We start from the raw sequence: 8,404 nt of genomic DNA on the forward strand, positions 1-8,404 counted from the left end.
AAAGAAAATCAGTATTCATTTTACCATCAAGAAAAAATGTAGACTCTAATAAAAGTGGGAGATTATGGATTAATTTGCAAGCAATGTTTTGCCAGATGCCTTTACAATTAATATTTTTTAGTCTTTGAATATTTTGTATAACTATCTTTTTATTAATTAAGTATAATACATCTTTATATAATGATTTGAAATAACAGCAGGAAATATAATATCTTCTTGTTTGTGTATATATTCATTTTCGATTGTGAAACGGTAGAACCTGTTTCTTTACAGTGTAGCAGAGCCTTGATGTAACCAATGGTGTAATCTGTACCGGTAGCTGAAATTGGTTTGTCTATTCCTGTTTACATTTAGCACAAGAGATGTTAGCCACCTTTGTTCTTGTTTCTGTATTCATCTTTAAAAAACTTGTCTCATGTAAAAATTAAAAAAGATAAAGGTCTCAACAATAAGAGTGAAAACTAGCACTCTGAATGAGATTACATGGTCTTCCAAGTTGCATGTCTAAATACGAAAGTAAGTGAAAATGTATGATACCCAACCTACTGTGCAAGATTTTTTTTTCCAGAAAAAAAGTATGAATTGGGAACAAAGTATGTTATACTATTTGTATGATAAAGGTGAAACTATATTACAGTTTTGACTTTTCTTTGGTAGAGGGCCAGTGCATTGTTTCACAAAAATATCATTAGTACAAGTTCACTGACATCTCATTGAAACACGTGTTAAATGTAATACACACATTTCAATGGGTTGTAGGGGAATGTACAAATGACTGTGTCATGAAATGATATCAAGGCTGTAATAGGGAACTCTCCTTTTCACAAAATGTGGCTAGAAAATGGACTTATCTTTCCTTTATCTCTTGCTATTTCATTGTACATGTACTTGAGTGTAGATATTTTAATTTTATTTCTCTGTATGTTTGTAGATTTGTTTATCATAAGGTCACCTTTCAAAACACATTCCACTTTATATATTTAGAGGTAATGTCTGACATTTGATTTTGCCATGACACAAATTTCTACGAAACAAATAGTTAAATACTTCAGATAAATATGAGAAATTTGAATGAAGCAAGCCATGTTTTCAAACCATATACATGTATTACAGAGTGAGGCATATACTCTTTTCTTTTTTTGTTTTTTCAATTTTAAAAGGAAATTTTGAAATATTATTGTTATGTTGCCCGATTCATCTCAGAAGACTTTTCTAAATGTTCAGTAATTATCTGTCAAATAAGCATTCATTTGTGATGACTTCTGTGTATTCATTCATACGATATTTATTGTATTCTGTATATTTTGGTGGTAAGAAGATCATTTATCTAATTTATTTCAGAATTATATGTAGATATTCTGACCCATATTATTAATGTATATGGAAGAATCAATAGATATTACTTGCATGTCATTTTCCCATGCGCATAAAGTGCAGAACTTGCGTGTACATAGATATATGATTCAGTTGGATCTTTCAGAAAGAATTTCTGCAATAAAATATTTTCAGGTCTGCTTTAGTATTCTTTCAACTAGGTTCTCTTCTTTGCCATGCATTTTATCATTCACATAACAAATTAAATCAACCAAAAATTGTGTTGCTAAAACCCTATATTACTTTTGTAATGTTATTTATGTCTCGTCTTCAATTATGTCACATGTATTACCATTTCTAAGAAACCAACTCACAAAGGGGACAAGAGGAGCAAGATTCTAACAGTATGTTTTGGTGGTGAGAAGTTGGATGTCATTTTCTTTCATTCTGTGCATGAAATGCAGAATGTCGTTTAGCACACATGTATATAATAGCATATTGCTCGGGTAGATTTACTTTTGAAATTGCATGAAGAGAAAGAATGTTTGCAATAATTTTCTTCATGTCTGCTTTACCGATGGTTGTCATTTTGTCACTCAAATACAACATGTATTAAATCACAAGATGGATTATAAAAATGCTTTATTAGTTTTCATTGTTAGAATAGTGCTGCGATTTTCACGAAGATGGTCTTTTTCATATTTAATTTCTAATGAGCTATCTCAAGGAAGAGGGTTTATGTGCAAGAGTTTCACCCATGAATTATGCTGTAATAGTCACTTTTATTTTATTTCAAGTGTTCAGATTAATATGTATTAGGCTAATACTGCATATTAAGGAATGGTGAATTTTCTTCTATAATTTAAGATCATTTTAAAGCATATGATTTGTCATTCTTTTTAATAAAGGGTCCTTTGGGCTATATATTATGTTTAAATGAGAGAATAGTCTGCAAACATAGTTCTTCTTTTTTTGTGAGAGAGGAAATGTGTTACAAATGAACATGGTGTATGTTGTTAGTGGTGGAACCTTTAAAATAGTTACCCGAAGAAAATTCTTGACGACTGATAATTATAGACAAATTATTTATTGATATTGTTTTTCTTCTTGAAAAACATGAATAATTTGCTCAAAAATCATATAGATATCATGGAAAAGCGTAAAATGCTTTGTGGCTAGCTGTGTTGCATGCAATGTCACAAATCTTGACGCTCTACAGACCGCTGAAGGCAAAAAATCTGAATCTCAAAATTAACATTTTTGAGAGATGATTACTGTGGGCCCCAAACATATTTTGAAGAGGGAAGGTGTTATATTTGATCAGTAAGAATTCCCCTTCGCAATGATATAAATTTTGTATCAATTTAAAACACTTTTGATTCTTTAGGTGACTACTTATAAAGTTCATTTAGGCAGTTTTCATAATTTTTCAAGAAAATATATTTAGGCCATTCATCTTGTATTATCAAGAAGAGCATATTCACATTATCATAATACATGTATATCACCATCCAACATCCACTCTCATTGCATATCTTGATAATACTCCACACTACCGACTACTAGTAATGTTTCTTCCAAGAACTATTGCTGACAATCTATTGAATTCATTTACATGGCAGAACCCCTTGTGCATATTCATCATTGATATGTTTGGAAAACTTCCAGCATGACCCACAATTTTTATGGAGGACTTGTGCTGAAATATGAACCAGTCTTCTATCATTCAATTCACTCATTTCAAATAAAGCCACCTGACTTCAATTATCAAGTTTGATTTTATCAAACATACTTTCCTTCTTTCAATGTTTCCAACCCTGTGTTTGGTACAAAGTCACTCAAGACATTCATTTCACAACACACCACCATCAAAATAATAAAAATCTCAGACCATTGTTCTGTACAAAAACAAATTGAAGAATTTATTTATTTCCAGAGATAATATCGTACACTTGTTTCCTTTCCAAAAAGATTACCTTCTTTGACGCAGTGCTGCAATATAACAGTCAAGCTCGTACTTAGCAGCCGGACAAGCTAGATTGTCATTTTGCATTACATTCCAGACTATTAAGTATTAAGGGCATGACGTATGAGCAGCAAGTAATAAAAAGAAGGGGGAAAAGGAAATGGTTTAATGATAAATTAGGAGAGGAAAAAAAAATCAAGTAAAATTAAATAGACAATCCAGTCCTAGTGGTGGAATTGGAATACTATTTCACAATGCATTTGCCTTGTACTATCGTTTCATCTTAACATGACCATCTTGAAGCAGTCTGCAAATGTGACTTTCTTGATAGAGTGTGATCAAACTACAAATTTCTCAGATTAATGACAATTCATGGCAGCAGGCTTGTCTGTCCCAATGCAGTGAACAAAACGAAGAGCATACAATCTATAAACAGTTGTTGCATGAAAAGATTGATATCTACGTGCCATTACACTGATATCATGTTTGCAATCATAAGTATATTTCAAGAAAAGACAAATTGGTATTGTCAAATATGTCTATTGAAACCAACACCCTCCTTTTCATACTACTTTGGGTGCTATCAAAATTCCCATAAGGTATGAATCGGTTACGTTTACAAAGGGAGTGTCTTCACCGTTAGATGTCCAAGATTTTGAAATACTCAAACTTTACAACATTCCCAATGTTCTTGTATAATAATCATGATTCCATGCAATTAGTTTAATAATAATAATAATAATAATGTCAATTTATAAAGCGTACATATCCATTCTAAAAGACTGCTCAAGGCGCTCTTGTACAACATCAAAATAATTATACAATATTAAAACTACGACATAAACAAATGGTGCTTAAGTTTCTTCTTAAATATTTCAACTGATGATGATCGTCTTATTTCTAATGGTAAAGTGTAAAGTTTAAACAACATGCCCATTTCTATTGCAAATTTCTTGTTATCTGTAATATTCTTGTACCCTATTTTATGTACAAGTATAACACTGACAGAAATACAAAGAGGAAAATATAATCATGATCCTTCATATTGATGCAAATTATATAAGAAATGTCAATACAGAAATCCCTATTTATCCTGTATATCAACAAAAAGTACTAATACTTGTCTTTTGTGAAACTTCTCCATGTCAAAATCTTTCCAAAGAGGAATGTAGTGTAGTGTGTACCGGAAATAGAATATAATCCTCATAAATAACCAGATTTATTTCTAACAAATAAATGTGCCAGAGAAAAGAATAGATGCTGATCATTGAATTTATAGAAACGAGCTAACGCTAATATGTAATGGGCCAACCCACTTTACGTAGTGAATTCCTTAGATATGTTGTACTGACAAACTTAAGTTACGCAACTCACGTCTGAGAAAGGTCCCTGACCCACAGATATCAAAACTGTCTCATCCATTACCTTTTGGATGTCTTACAGGACTAATTCCTAATGATTTAAACGTTCTTATTGAATTTGTTATCTAAATTGTACAATCCTCACAAAAGAACAAAAATATACTACACTGTAATTCAATTTTAATCATGAGATTAGAACATGCAGAGGAATATTGAGAAAGTTGCCTCAGTTTGAATCAATACCGTATGTCTTCTTCTTTTAAATGGCACTAGTAAAGTTTTAAAAATAGGAAAATGAAATTCAAATAGCTGTTCGAAGTTTGTATAGGCAACACACAAAAAATGTTTTCTGAAGCGGGAGAAGGAAAAACTACCAAATATACAGTCAAAGCTACTTCAGCAACCACCTGTATAGAAAGACCACCATTTTTGTTTCCCTCCATTGGTGGTTCTCATTGAAACATGTGTTTAAGGACACTTTGTACAAAGATCACCTGCCTAACGTTTTGTTTCTCCATCCGATGGTCTTTCTTTACAGGTTTCACTGTAGCTGTAATAAGGATGAGGAACATGAAGGATATAGGAGGAGAAGTGTGATATCAAAGTCATAATGCCATCTTCTCCAAAGACATGTGAGATTCAAGTTTCTCGTAAAGATAGTGTGTAAGATTGAAGTTTGAAGCGGCAATGTTATTCGTTCCTGCTGGTTGGTTGCTTGGTGCGAAACGATCAGCAGGTATCTACTTGGTGGAGATTGGGGTCATTTACCCTTCTTGCCAACTGATTTCTTGATGCCACCAGAACCTGAAAAGAAAAATAGAAGACAATCACAAACATGGAAAGCCCTAATGGAGAATTTAATTCCATTACAAGCTGTGAAACACACAAATATCTACATATAAATAAACAGTTCAATAAATACATACCAGTAAAAACAAAAACTACATGGGCATGAGGTAAGATATATTGAAGTAAACTGTAATCATAATTTTTTTAATGGAAATAGGAACACATCAGTTGTCCAAAAGGAACAAAATACTGAACAGTTTAACAAAGTAAGGATTATGTCACATTTATTAGGACCCCCCCCCCCCCCCAGCAAAAATAAATTTTGGTAAGCAATTCAGTTTTTAGAGATCTTCAACAAATCTACAAAAATGAGTCCTCAAGCATACAGTAAGTATAACAATCTGGAAAACCCACAACATATTTATTTTTATTTAAAAAACCAAGCAGGAAACCACATCCTAACACTGTCATACTTCACAAGAAAGCTTTCTTCCCCTCCCCCCCCCCCCCCCCTCCCCATAAATCACCTACATGTACATGATGAAAAATATTGCTGTAGGGTGCTACAAATCTCCATGCATAACAAATCAACCCAGGGCAACCAATATTTTAGCTGGGCAACTGAATTTACATGTACACCTTACTTCCATAATACAGCAAGTTAATATTATGAAGTAACAAGAAAAACATTCTCTACACTTTTCACAGAATTTAAGAGGATACCCCTTATCCTTTCGATAGGGATAGTGGATGACATGTAGGTGCTTGGGCGAGCCATTTGATGATTTACTTGCCCATGTTGTTGTACCCTTAGTTCTGTTCACACTCTTACCCATAGGTCCTTTCTTGGAAGCATTGGCTTGAGCCTCCTTTAATTTCTTCTGCTCGTCTTTTAATTTCTGCTTGTGAGCCAAATCATCCTACAGATATGAAACATGAGAGATGTGCTAACTGAAATCCTGTTTCATGGGTCACAGGAAAGACATGAAATACAGGTATACAAAGACCACTCAAGGAAGACATAGGTTTCAATGGGAAACAACTGAAACCAAGGGAAACAAAATAAGTGGTCTATATAGAGTGGTAGTCATTAAATCAATTTTGACTGGAGTAGTGGTAAATATTTGCACATTCATGAAAAATGCACATTGTATTAAGGTTTGAATTACAACACTTACATGTTACTTGAGCAATTAAAAACAGCTTCTTGCTAAAAAAAAATTCTCCATTAACAATCCTCAAAAGTTTCTTGGTACAAAACAGTTCTGCTATTAAACAGTAAATGACAAACTATTCCACCCCCCCCCCCCCCTTAACATACACTTGATGCTAAAATGTTTGTATTTTGATTATAGTTCATTGCATGATGAATTCAAATTCAGAAGGACACAGAACGAAAGGCTTCCAGAATTGAAAGATTGCAGAATTCAGAGTTTGCTGAAACTCAAATCTGAATTGTTAATTTAACTCACATCATCTAAATCATTTCCCTTCTTCTTGGGCTGCTTCAAAGGCTTCTTCTTTCCTCCTGCAGACAACAAAATGAGAGCAGAAAACACAATTGATACACAAAAATTTATCATTAAAACATGCAGGTCTCTGTCTAAATCTAATCCATTTACTCTTCTCACTAGATCTAGGGTCAAGTAAGAAAGAATTCATACTTTTCAGACAGTGCACTTACATCACATGAATCTATGCTTTGGTTGGCTGTAACTTAAAACATAACTTTGTGACAAATAATTATTTTGTTAGGGTCTAGATCATCTTTTTTGAGTTTTCACCAAAGAGAAATTGAATTTAAAGTCAACAACCATGACTCTTAAAATGTCTTAATGACTTTATGAACAGCAGCCACTTAATTTTTATTACATGTAAACAAAATTATGCAAAATGATTTTCAAGTGTCATAGGTCTATACATTTTGTAAGTCATAAAAAACCCTCTCTCAATTACTCATTAACTGACGTGATCCTGGCAACTGCTCAATTTCTAATTTATCAATTTAAATAATTAAAGTCAGTATATAGGGGCGCTGGTCCGAGAATGAGGATCGTCCGCATAAACAAAGATATCCTCGCCCTCATAAACGTGGACAAATCGCGTCCTAAAAGATAAGGATCATCCACATATTTATTATTTGGCGATGCGAAAAACAGATGCCGCGATGATGCTCCATGATGCATGTCTCACATACATAGCACAGAGACTTTCACATTATGAACGATAAATTGTTGGGAAGACGGACAACTCATTAAAAGAAGACAGGGGGTATTTTATTATGGATGTAGAATTCATTTTTCGCATTGCCAGCTCGGATCGGTAACCGTACTTTTGCAGAGCGCCCCTCAAAATAAACGTCTGCCTTATTTTTTAGGAAACAATTCGTACACATTTACAAGGATATCCTTGTTCATGCGGACAATGCAATCGTCATTCTCGGACCAGTGCCCCTACCGAAAGTGCTAGCTGCTAGCTGCCTATTTTAATCAGGTATTAATTAGGTGTTAATCTCATCATGAATCAAATTCTTGCACTTGCACACATGACAAACAAACATCCAAGAAGTCACAAGTAAAACTGACCAGGTTTGGACTCTTTGGAGACATTCTATACTACACTAGTATGCCACACTACGTAGGGCCTACCACCTTAAATATTTGACTACCAAAAATTAATGTGTTGTCCCACCTACTTTGATGTGTGTATGTGAAAAGAACCACAGTAATTAAAAGACACCCTAAATTATAGATATCATCAACTTGAATATTACAGCTACATCTTGAGTATAATCATTACATCTGCTACCTTTGGGTCAACCTAAATTGTATATTTATTAAGTAATCTTACCTTCTCTGCCAGACATTTTGTAAATATGGAATCTCCCGTCGTTGTTTTTTTTGTACACGTGATCAGTGAAAGAGTCGTGTGTGAAGAGTTAGCGCGCCGGAATAGTCTTAGTTCCAGAATTATC

General features: G+C 33.5%; 1 long non-coding RNA gene across 1 annotated transcript; it reads right to left on the reverse strand.

Annotated features, from left to right (window-relative positions):
* Window positions 1–3,210: 3,210 nt before the first annotated feature.
* On the reverse strand, window positions 3,211–8,404 carry LOC576787. The gene is made up of 4 exons (XR_973160.2): window positions 8,281–8,404; window positions 6,903–6,958; window positions 6,263–6,350; window positions 3,211–5,445 (listed from the first exon to the last, which is right to left on the reverse strand). It is a non-coding gene; the product is annotated as an uncharacterized LOC576787 (long non-coding RNA).

Source organism: Strongylocentrotus purpuratus, unplaced genomic scaffold (assembly GCF_000002235.5).
Source record: "Strongylocentrotus purpuratus isolate Spur 01 unplaced genomic scaffold, Spur_5.0 spur5_scaffold_6, whole genome shotgun sequence".
NCBI lineage: Eukaryota > Metazoa > Echinodermata > Echinoidea > Camarodonta > Strongylocentrotidae > Strongylocentrotus > Strongylocentrotus purpuratus.